Here is a 12477-nt window from a genome sequence, read left to right as displayed (position 1 = left end):
GAAAGGGAGATTACCATATATATATATATATATATATATATATATATATATATATATATATATATATATATATATATATATATATATATGTGTGTGTGTGTGTGTGTGTGTGTGTGTGTGTGTGTGCGTGCTTGTCTTTGCAAAGCATGCATGTAGGAATACCTTTTATACGTGTGCATGTGTTAATGCAGGGGTGTGCAACCTATTTTCCCCAAGGGCCACGAGTGACTCTGTTGGTATGGAGGGCCACCTAACCTTACTATTTCATGTGATCGAAAACATATTATGTGAGATTATACTGATAAAGATAGATGATTAGTTTATTTACTGATTTTATTTAAATTAGGATCACAAACATGAATTATTGTATTTTCCTTACTATAGATGCTTGTACCTTATTATTATAATGTACAAAAAATAATGCTTATTATTGGTTAACTAGGATCATTAACATAGAGTTATCCAGGTTCCTCTGAAATCTTGCGTTTTTACTTGTAGAAGCCATTATTAGTACAATAAAATCTTTCCTGTGCATGTGTTAATTTTGTGTTTATTGCACAGGGCTGTGTTAATGCGTTTAATTAACGTCTCATACCTGTAGGAGTGAGAAGGAACAGCCGGTATTCTTATAACGGTGATTTTACTGTTCGTGACGTCTGCGTTTCCATGGCAACGCGTTCCTCAAGAAGACCGCCCCGGTTCATTGAGGAACAAAGAACAATTTCCCACAAAAGGAGGTCGTTACGAGGCTCAAAAAACGGAAGAGTTTAGGAGAAGCTTCAAAGTCCCTTTTTTAAGTAATTTGTTTACTACAAGACAATACGCTACTAGGGAGAGAGAGAGAGAGAGAGAGAGAGAGAAAGGTCTTTAGTGTTTTTTACACCATCTTGTTCATTTCAAAGAGTGAAAGGGAACAAAGAGTGAGGAACTCGTGTGCGCGCGCGCGAGTGTGTAAAGAATGAAATTTGGTACTTCACGGCAAAAAAGGAAGAAAGGTCTAGTAGAGAGAGAGAGAGAGAGAGAGAGAGAGAGGGGAGGTTGTCTGCTTAAAGATTTTATTTTACGGTTCCTATTTCTCTCACTAACTCGATTCTCTTACTCAAAGATTCATTCCTCTGGGTGCCGAGTGGAAATTGCGTATGCGAGATTCAAAAGTGATTCAGTCAAGTCGTCCCGCCGTTTTTGTTTTTGTGCCTTTCTGAACCCCGTAACCTTTTTCTTCTGTTTAATAATTAGTTTTCTCTTTCCTCTATTTAAGATTTGGGTTTATTATGGAAATCGGTAAGACGATCCACGTCACCGTAATTCAATCTGACAGTCATGGCCATCGGTGTTTCTTCGCAAAAATAAATCATATCTGTATATTTATTTATACCTCTCAGCCTCCACTGCATCTGGGCATGCGCGGACCTCCTTGCTATTTCCCCTCCCCATCTAGGCCATCTCCACCCTCCCCCCCCGGCCAGGCTAGGCCAGTCCGAGACTTCCTTTGTGCTTTCGGATGACTCAGTTTGAGCGTACGTCTGAACCTAGCGAGAATTAAGCACTCAAGATCTTTGTTTTTGGACTCGGAGGGTTCGCCTTGACGTGACTCACGTCTGCTGTTTGTTGGGACTCCTCCTCCTCAGGCCATCGACAAAGCAGCGTTCCTGCTTCTTGCTGCTAGTGCTTCAGCGTCTCGAGAAGCATTTATTTTTAAACCGCTTCCTACTCTCGGAAAGGAGAGAGAGAGAGAGAGAGAGAGAGAGAGAGAGAGAGAGAATGAGTGGCCTTTCTTAGCTGCACTTCTCGTTTTCTCTCTTTTTTGTTTTTGGAGCCGTTTTCTATTCTTTCTGTTGCCTGTCTCCCTCCCCCCCCCCTTTCTTATTTTTTTCTCCCTCTCTTTGTTGTACGTTGCTTTTCTTGCTTAGTAAGTGTTTGTGACGTAAGATCAAAGGCAAGGATATGAATGTGTACTTATGTGCTTTACTAAACAATTACATACACAAGGTTGTTTCTTCGTCAGGTTGTACATTAATATATTGGTAGGCTTAACGCTCTCTCTCTCTCTCTCTTATATATATATATATATATATATATATATATATATATATATATATATATATATATATATATATATATATATAATCATCTCATATCATATCAGGAAATCCCTGAATTTTATCTTAGCCACACCTACAGGACATGTAAATGCTATACATCAGTACGTTCATGTATACATATGTCTATTTTTGCATGTGCACACACTTGAACTTTATGGCAATGTTCTAAAAATAAATGTGTGAGCAATTTCCGGTGTTTGGCAGCTGTTCTTTGAGTGTTAATCATCTCAACAAAAACGGTCAATAAAGTAACTTACTTATATTCACTTTACAAGACTGTGATGTTTTTTTTCTAATGGTAGTATTTATAAGACCTGTCATTAAGTATTTTTTTCGTAGATGCTGAAATCTGATTTTATTGAACACTTTAGCGAAGCAATGAAGTAAGCCATCGACTCAAAGAGACGCTCAATTTAGCCAAAATCTTATTCTAAGATCTTCCATACATCGTCTTCTTCAGTTCTTCCTCCTTGATAGGATTATATCGAAGGCACTTCCATCTAATTAGTGACGTGACCTCGCTATTTCAATAGCTGTTACTACTTTCTTGGCGTCTTATAGATAAAGGAAACCCCGTATGGGGTTAGTGCCGTCAGTGCATTACTTAAGGTTCTTTGCGGCGTCCCTTTGGTCCCTAGCTGCAACCCCCTTTCTTTCCTTTACTGTACCTCCTTTCATATTCTCTTTCTCCCATCTTGCTTTCCACCCTCTCCTAACAGTTGATTCATAGTGCAGCTGCTTTGAGGTTTTCCTCCTGTTGCACCTTTAAAACCTTTCACTGTCAATTTCCGTGTCAGCGTTGAATGACCGTATAGGTCCCAGTGCTTGGCCTTTGGCCTAAATTCTGTATTCAGTTCAATAAAGGAAAAATTCTCGTTTTCACTCAAAGAGTTTCGGAGTATTTGTCACATACCATTTCAGCACAGATCGGGTTCCTTTATTAATAAATTTCTGTCATTTTCAAAAAACGAATCTTACGCCTTCCTCAGAGGTAATCCACTTACCCTTACCCCGATATTTTTCACGTTTCCCCAAGGCCTGGGCAAGATAAAGACGTTAGCTTCTCTTTCTTACTATATTCTTCAAGGAATAGAATGAACAAAGAATTATCAAATGAACAAAGAATTATCAAATGAACAAAGAATTATCAAGTTCAAACCACCCATATTTACCCGTCATTACCAGGTAATATTTTTGAACAAAGAATTATTATAAAGTTTTTCCCCCGATAGGCCTGGGCAAGATAAAGACATTAGCTTCCCTGCTCCCACTGACCATCGTCCTCTTCATTACCAAGTAATGAAATGAACAAAGAATTATTATAAAGTTTAAACCCCCTACCTTTACCCCGATATTTTTCGCTTTTCCCTCAGACCTGGGCAAGATAAAGACATTAGTTTCCCTTTCCCACTGACCATCGTCCTCTTCGTTACCAAGTAATGAAATGAACGAAAGAATTACAAACGCTCTGTCCCTTCTAAAGAAACCTGTTTAGTAAACATGGAACAAAGCCAGGCGCAAATAAAGTTACTGGTAAATAAATTAGGACTTATAAAGCGTCGCTCCTTTTATCTCTGCCAGCGTTCTGCTCTGTAAACACGGAGGCTTCATTATGCTAAACGGGTTCATTATTCCTGAGGCGGGAGGAAAAACTCCACAAGGAAATTTCCCTTAGCTGTTACTTTCTCTCTCTCTCTCTCTCTCTCTCTCTCTCTCTCTCTCTCTCTCTCTCTCTCTCTCTCTCTCCTTTCTTGTGGAACACGGCTCTGTAACTGTAAGTGGCAGTGGTGATTATGATGAAAATAGAGAGAGAGGGGGGGGGGAATGGGAGGACTTTGGTCATAGATTGATAGACGTCAAAACCAGTACATTTCTTTCAACTGAAAATGAAATTAATAGATTTGTTGAGAGAGAGAGAGAGAGAGAGAGAGAGAGAGAGAGAGAGAGAGTTCGCCTCTGAACGTTTGTCCATTTCCTCGAAATTTAATCTTGAAAGAAAATAAATCTTATGAGAGATTATCCTTTCATTTCTTGAATTGTTAAAAGCAGAGCGTCTTTAGATTAAAAACAAAATAAAGTACGTAAATATGAAGAGAGAGAGAGAGAGAGAGAGAGAGAGAGAGAGAGAGAGAGAGAGAGAGAGAGAGTAGGGATTTGGTTATAGACTGATAGATCCTTAAGAAAATAGCAAGAAAAGCTTCCAGGATACTGCAATGAATATGTATCTTGCACATTGGTCTGTTATTGATATCCCCGTCATGATGAAGATATCCCCGTCATGATGAAGATATCCCCGTCATGATGAAGATATCGCCGTCATGATGGAGATATCCCCGTCATGACGAAGATATCCCCGTCATGATGAAGATATCCCCGTCATGATGAAGATATCCCCGTCATGATGAAGGTATCCCCGTCATGATGAAGATATCCCCGTCATGATGAAGGTATCCCCGTCATGATGAAGATATCCCCGTCATGATGAAGATATCCCCGTCATGATGAAGATATCCCCGTCATGATGAAGATATCCCCGTCATGATGAAGATATCCCCGTCATGATGAAGATATCCCCGTCATGATGAAGATATCCCCGTCATGATGAAGGTATCCCCGTCATGATTGAAGATATCCCCGTCATGATGAAGATATCCCCGTCATGATGAAGATATCCCCGTCATGATGAAGATATCCCCGTCATGATGAAGATATCCCCGTCATGATGAAGAAACAGACAGACAGACAGACGGATACAGACAACAACTTCTAAGCCAAATATGTTTGCGTATCAGACGTGAATATGAATTGCTGTGTCCAAGTTTATCAGAGCGAGAGAAGTGAAGAACAGCGGTTATTATCTAACTTCAGAATCATTATATGCTTTTTAAACCAAAGTATGAATAGAATTGGGGTATCGAAGCAATCTCTTCAGCACCTGATTCTGTATATATAGTTGAGATGAAGTTAACACTGAACATTCAATTTGGAAACTGAAGGAGAATTTACACCGAAACTGGACGAATTTATTTGCGATTTTTGTCTGCTTTCTTCTTTATGACACTTTCCTCTAACTATTCTCCTTATATTTCTATATGTATCTACTTAACATACACAGATATACGTATTCATAAAAGTACTTTTGTGTATGTTTGTCAAGTGGTCGTAAGACGGTCGAACTGTTATTACGAAAGTTCATCCTAAGTCCACATTTGTGGAGGTTGAATATGCAATGACTGAGGCCTTGTTGACGTATGAAGCTATGGCCTCTTTGGGGAACCAGGTCATTGGTAAAACTTTTATGTATATATATACATATTTATACATATATAGTCTATTGTATATATTTGTGTGTATATATATGTATAATGTATGTACTTACTTAATTTCAGTTAGTAGATATTCCTCTTTTGATAACTTACTTCAAACGCAAGAACTTTACGTTTGCCTACATTTTGTTTTTAAGAGTTCAGTTGTACGCGAACTTGCCAATAAAGTTTATATGGCCGTGGAGAAAACCTGAAGGTATTCCCCATGCCTCTTTTTCCAATTCCGGGACTGTGTTTAAGTACACACACAGTGTACCTGTGTCTATCTCAGCGTTTAGAACTGGTTGCCTGATAGCAGGGCGCCTCCAGTGAATCTCACCCAATGTTGATAAGAGCATGGGGCTGAGAAACGTTAATCAGCTCAGTGGTCTGGTTAAACTAAGGTATACTTAACTTTTCTAGCAACCGCATTCCAAAAAGAAGTTAGAGATCGCTGGAGCAAATTTATCGTTCCAAAAACATTAATCTGTTAACGCCCCTCTTCGAAAACGTGTGTACCAACCTTCCATTATTTAATTACGTAACATCATCATTTACGCCGAGTCTGTCTAATTCGCCCTTTAGTGCGTCCAGGAGGCGATGCAGTTCGTCTCAGTCAGTTTTATTGCCTGAACTTTGATCATTAACGAGGAAAGTAATCGCAAAGTAATCGTCTATCGATTCGGTAGCACCATTATCTATCTCATCGAGGAGGGCCATTTACTCGGCCGAATGTTATTTGAAGAAATCACCAGTGAGACTTCCGTTCTGACGAAGGGGGCTGCGAGATTTCGTGATTTTATTTTTTCATGAGTTTATTTTTTTATTTTTTCATGGCTTTATTTTTTCATGATTTTACTTTTTCATGATTTTATTTTTCAATTATTTTATTTTTTATAATTTTATTTTTTTATGATTTTATTTTCGTGGGGGAAGCCGACGGGGTGGGCCGTTCCTTTGTTCTTATCTAGGTGCGTCGAGATTGAAAAAAAGGGGGAGGGGAATGATTATGGGGAAGTAAAAAAAAAAAAGAAGGAAGTTATTTTTTTAATTCCGAAAAAGGGGTAAAAAATCTTCTTGAAAGAGGATAGTTATAAAACTTATTTAATACCATATAACAGTATATATATTACAGCATAGTAAATATTAATTATTATTATTATTATTATTATTATTATTATTATTATTATTATTATTATTATTATTATTATTTGTACGCTTTACGACAGTCTGGTTCTAATATATACGGCAGGATATACTATGATACATTTATGATAAATGAAATCAAATTTGCTTTTCTCAAACACCCTAATACTCTCAGGAAATAAGTAATAGTTTCAGCGTTGCTTTCCCTGACAGCAGCGGTTGCTTGCAGGAAAGAAAAAAGATAAGATTAACCTTCCGGTGACCTGGGAGGAAGGAAAAAACAAAAACAAAAGTAAAAAACAAAACAAACAAACACGTAAAAGGATCGCTTATCGAGCGCGGTGGTAAGAAATCTGATTGGGTCATTTACAGGCAGAGTTTTTTATATTTTTCTTTTGGTCGAATTCTGGTACGAAAAACTAACCTTCCCTCTCTCTCTCTCTCTCTCTCTCTCTCTCTCTCTCTCTCTCTCTCTCTCTCTCTCTCTCTCTCTCCATCGTTTCCGTCCAAGCCCATTAACTTAGCGAACTCTGTCACCCCTTTCATCTGGTGTAAACTGTTCAATTTCAGTTCTTTTCTTCCACCTAATGTATCCGTGTATACTTCTCTTTTATTTTGTTTTGCTTATTTGTTTTTGTTTTAACTTCTCATTTGCCTAACCCAGATATCAAATTTGGTAACGCAATCGTCTTCTGTTGGTGTCAGTGACTAAATGTGATTCATCTTTGAGAGTTACAAGTGCTCTAGAGATGTAAAATTCCAGTTACAGTTCTCTCTCTCTCTCTCTCTCTCTCTCTCTCTCTCTCTCTCTCTCTCTCTCTCTCTCTCTCTCTCTCTCTCTATATATATATATATATATATATATATATATATATATATATATATATATATATATATATATATGTGTGTGTGTGTGTGTGTGTGTATGTATACATATGTAAATATATGTATATAAATATATAGATACAATTTATATATATATATACGTGTGTGTGAATGTGTGTATGTATGTATATTCGTATGTGTGCTTCTACGGTAGCTGTGCCAAATTTGTTACCTGAGTTTATCATATTGATCTCCCTGCTTTCTTTAACTTTATATTTTATAATTTTATATTTTATAAAACACTTCACAAAATTTTTGAAAATATCCTTCGAAATCAAAAGAAGGACGCTCTCTCTCTCTCTCTCTCTCTCTCTCTCTCTCTCTCTCTCTCTCTCTCTCTCTCTCTCTCTCTTGGAATTAGTGGCACTTTTCACCTCACAAGACCGTCAGTACTATAAACGCCGATTCTTTTCACCAACGCCGAATGGAATTCCTTTCAAAGTAACCATTTTTTTTCCTCTCTTATTTTCAAAGACCTTATCTTTTACTCTTTTTTTATTACAAAAGAATTGCTCTTTTTTTTTTTTTAGCTAAGTCAATTTGAGGGATTCGTGATTTTACACCGCTCGCTCAAACCGTATGCCTTGGAATTCGTGAATCTTTCAGGGGCTTCGGAAAATAAGACTTATGCTGCAAAAATATATATAAAAGAAATTATTTTCTTATGCATTCATTCGACTCCTCATCTGAGGCTTTGGGAATCACTGCTTTCTTCTGTGTCTCCTGAAATCTTAATCGTTTGTCAGCTTTAATGCGTTCTGTCATCATCTGTATTTATTTTATCATGTCTTACATTAAAATAGAGAATATATATACGTATACAAATACATATACATATATATATTATATATATATATATATATATATATATATATATATATATATATATATATATATATATATATATATATATATATATATATATATATATATATATATGTATATATATATATATATATATATATATATATATATATATATATATATATATATATATATATATATATTCGGAATCTGCTCTTTAAGACTGTGGAAAGCTTGGTGAGATTATATAAGACTAAAAGGGTATTATGAAATTCAATAGGGTTAGATTATTTTCAAAGAAAAAATTAGAAAAAGCTTTATGTATGTGTTTAATTGAATTGGGAGTTTTGAAATGTAAAATCCACATGGCGGTGAGATTATATAAGGAGGGTTAGATTATTTTCAAGAGAAAAATTAGTACAAAAAGAGAGAGAGAGAGAGAGAGAGAGAGAGAGAGAGAGAGAGAGAGATTGCCCTCGGTATGATCGGAGCTTTATGTATGTGTTTAATGTGAATTGGGAGTTTTGAAATGTAAAATCCACATGGTCGTGTGTACCTGAGTATGTTTGTATACATGCGTTTTGTGTATGTCCTTATTAACATTCTCCATATTTTGCAATTATATTCTTGGAACAATTTGCATCTTCTTAAGCAATTAAGAAGAGTTATCATGGTTTATAAAAATTTTTTTTTTCAAAGCATATTGAGGACAGCATCTCTCTCTCTCTCTCTCTCTCTCTCTCTCTCTCTCTCTCTCTCTCTCTCTCTCTCTCTCAGATCAATGTGTGATTGATAGCTCTCAGCACATGAATAAACGTTCTCCTTATCAAGCCCCTGATGACGCCTCCGTATTACCGTAATTAATAACTTGTGAAAGATGAAATAAAAAAAAAAACTTGAAAAATTATAGACTTAGGTATTCTCGCACGAATTCCTAATTAAAAGTGCTATTTATTAAAATAAAAAAAAAAAACTCCTTGAACAGTTATTCCTAAGAAAAGATTTCTTGGAAGCTGCTGAGAAAAATGTGCTAATTAACGTCTGTCGTTGGTTGTTGGTTGTTTAATAAAATCGTTACTTGGGATTATGTAGAATTCAACGAAATCAGAAGAGGAGGAGAAATTGAACAGGAACGAATGTTGTTTTCTCTTTCACTTCCATTAAAAACGAGAGAAACAACGAAAACAGCAAACAACAACATTCGATCGTATACAAGTTAGCTCAATGATAAAGAGAGAAATTGATTAGGAAATAAGCGTTGTTTTCTCTCTTTGAGCAACAACGACGCAAACAACAGCAAAAGCAAAACAACAGCAACAACAACAAGGCGTGACAGCCCCAGCGGGTCAAGCCTCAATTTACGAACTCGTAAGGGACACGAAAATATGATGATGAGAATTTCAGCGAAAGAGCAGACATATTAAGGGGTTACTCTACTTAATAATAATGTTGCCTTTGTTGGCGTTTATAATTATACCGCCTGTTTTTTTTTTTCCTTTTATTTTTGGACTCTTTTGCACCCGGTGGATGTACCCCTTACTAAAAAAGAAAGAAAGATAAAGAAAATAAAGCCAGATGCTGGCAGAGAGTCACAAAGGAGAGCAAGGCAGGGCGCGTTTTCGCGTGCCCAAGACCTTGGGGAAGGCTGTGACGTCACAGAGAGAGAGGATCGCTCAAGGCTGTGACATAACTAATGACCCTGTTGTCGTACCCCAGAAACAGAGAATTAGGGGCAGGAAGATGGCCTTATATGTTTCTTGATAAATCCATAAACGTCAAAATTATTGTTGTCATTCGACTTTTTTTGTGGGGCTTTGAGAAAGGTTCTACGGCGTCTGAGCTACGGTGCTGATTACGTTAGACTAAAATAACAATAAACTTATAGCTATAAATACTGTACATTTTATCAGTTAAAACTTAAATTCGCAGAATGGCTCCCGAAACCGACGAGCGACCGAGATACGCAGAAGAGACGAAGAGGCACTCACTCACTCTGTCATCAAATGGAAACGCCTTGACCTCAGGCCAATAATATTAGCCTCTTTACACAGTGGCACCCTTTCTCCTCCAAAGGAGTGCCATTTGGCATTTGATGGGTGTCATGTATATGTTTTGGATGTGCAGTTCCTCTCTCTCTCTCTCTCTCTCTCTCTCTCTCTCTCTCTCTCTCTCTCTCTCTCTCTCACACACACACACAGAATAGTAAGGATAGTACTAATGATTTTAGAAGATAAACATATCACAAAAGAAAGACGAAATGTGGTATTGACATATCTGATCAAGACATAAAACGCCCTCTATCTTTCACTCCCGTAATTATACATCAGACGACTCGAGAACCAATTGCCCGAACTCAACACAGTCTTCCTGTCGAGACCATTGAACCTTCTCGGTCATTTGGCGCCAATAGCGCCATTATCCCGCGCCAAAAGCGCAGCTGTTATGGCCCGGAAGGGCCATGTCACGCGCGAATTCACCTTCTCCTGACAGCGATTAGCTGATAAGACATCTCTTTCATTCGGTTTATTGCAGTTTTGTGAGTATGTGCGTTTGTGAGCGCGTGTGTGTATCAGAGAACACGGAATATATGCATCTCATGGCTATTTTTACCCGCGCATGCAGTCGCGTGGGTGCGTTCGTTTCGTACACGCGTGAACATGTCCAGACATACGACCGCAAGGAACGGACCGCTGTGTTCGCTTCGAATGGCTAATGACTCATCGAATACGAGATCGTTACAAACTGGCATCATATCTGAACGAATCCTCTATTTATATATTTGCCATAAGAATATATTCGTTGGTACCAAGGGCGAGTTTCATTGTTCTTTTCATTGTTCTCTAATATTTTATGGGGACCTTGGTACGACTCTGGTGGTGTAAGTTGACCTATGAGATGGATGGCGGGGTGGGGATGGGGGTGGGGGTTTGAATATGTTAACACCACTGATGTTTATACTGCCATTCTTCTCTTCTTCTCTTGTGACAGTTAGAGACCCTGGGACAGTTCAGTTCATTATGTATCGTCAGTGTTAATCTTTGAACATTACAAGCTGTTATGATGTAGATAAAGATAACGATCGTTTGACAGACGCACTCGGCGCATGCGTACATGCTCAGAGACACGGAAAACATTCACTGTACTTGTTTCGTTTGATGACACAAGTGGCAGGTACTAAAAACGATATAGGTTACGTGTTTCACATAAATAACGAAGTCAGGTGGTATGTGACATTTTCAGAGCACTTTTATAGGGCGCTGTCGGTCATTTCAGATGTATCGTTCGCTGCGAGAAGTCAATATCCGGAGCTCTTATGATTTATTGCACGATAGAGGCGCACGAATAGATCTCTAAAAGGGGTCGTTCCGACAGCTCTATAGACCAAGACACTTCGAGAAGAACAAAAAGGATATTTAGTGTTACCCCGAGGCGATAAAATCAGTTCACACCCGCTGAAGACATTGAATCCGAGTTTGGGCGGGAAATAAACTCATCTTCATCTGTTCCTCGTCAGGATTTGAAACTGAGTTAACAAAGTACAGGATGATCCTATTCACACACGCCTGTTCTATCACGAAGGAGGTCCTGGCTTAGAGGGGAAGTTTTTCCTCTCTCTCTCTCTCTCTCTCTCTCTCTCTCTCTCTCTCTCTCTCTCTCTCTCTCTCTCTCTCTCTCTCGTTTTATTCCCTAAGTTGGATTAAATGCTTTGAGTGGAAAACGTGTCTGGAAATCTTAGTGAACGGGCGAGTTAATTATTCATTGTATGTTGGTCGCTGTAATTACAGACGTCTGGTAAATGGGACCGATGTGCTTGCGCGTGCGCATTTGTGTGTGCGGGCATGTGTATTCACAGTTTTTTAATTCGATCATTTTTGGTTTCTGTGTAAAACATATATATACATATTTATTTTGTATATAGATTATATACATATATATATGTGTGTGTGTTTGTGTATGTATATGTATGTACGTATGTACGTATGTATGTATCAGAGTTTGAAGGTAAATGTGTATGAGCATACAATGTGCATTTTCTAATAATTTTTTTTTCTTATTGTGTTGATGTAAAATGTCACAACCGTATTCCTTTTGCCATTAATATACATAAACGAACTATTATGAATGTATACGAAAATGAATGAGATTTCGTTTCATACACTTGAAATGATCAATATTTTCAAGATAAAAAATTAAAGATAAATAGATTGTGATTCAGCTCTTAAAATAATCAATAT

The 12477-nt window shown here is 37.5% G+C and overlaps 1 protein-coding gene across 1 annotated transcript in view; it reads right to left on the bottom strand.

Moving 5' to 3' along the window:
• LOC136853644 (matrix metalloproteinase-17-like) overlaps positions 1 to 12477 on the bottom strand; it is a 34461-nt gene that overhangs the window by 21697 nt on the left and 287 nt on the right. The window lies entirely within an intron of this gene.

The sequence above is a fragment of the Macrobrachium rosenbergii genome, chromosome 27, assembly GCF_040412425.1.
Source record: "Macrobrachium rosenbergii isolate ZJJX-2024 chromosome 27, ASM4041242v1, whole genome shotgun sequence".
NCBI lineage: Eukaryota > Metazoa > Arthropoda > Malacostraca > Decapoda > Palaemonidae > Macrobrachium > Macrobrachium rosenbergii.
The sequence above is the reverse complement of the archived record's forward strand: the minus strand, read 5'-3'. Positions and strand labels throughout refer to the sequence as shown.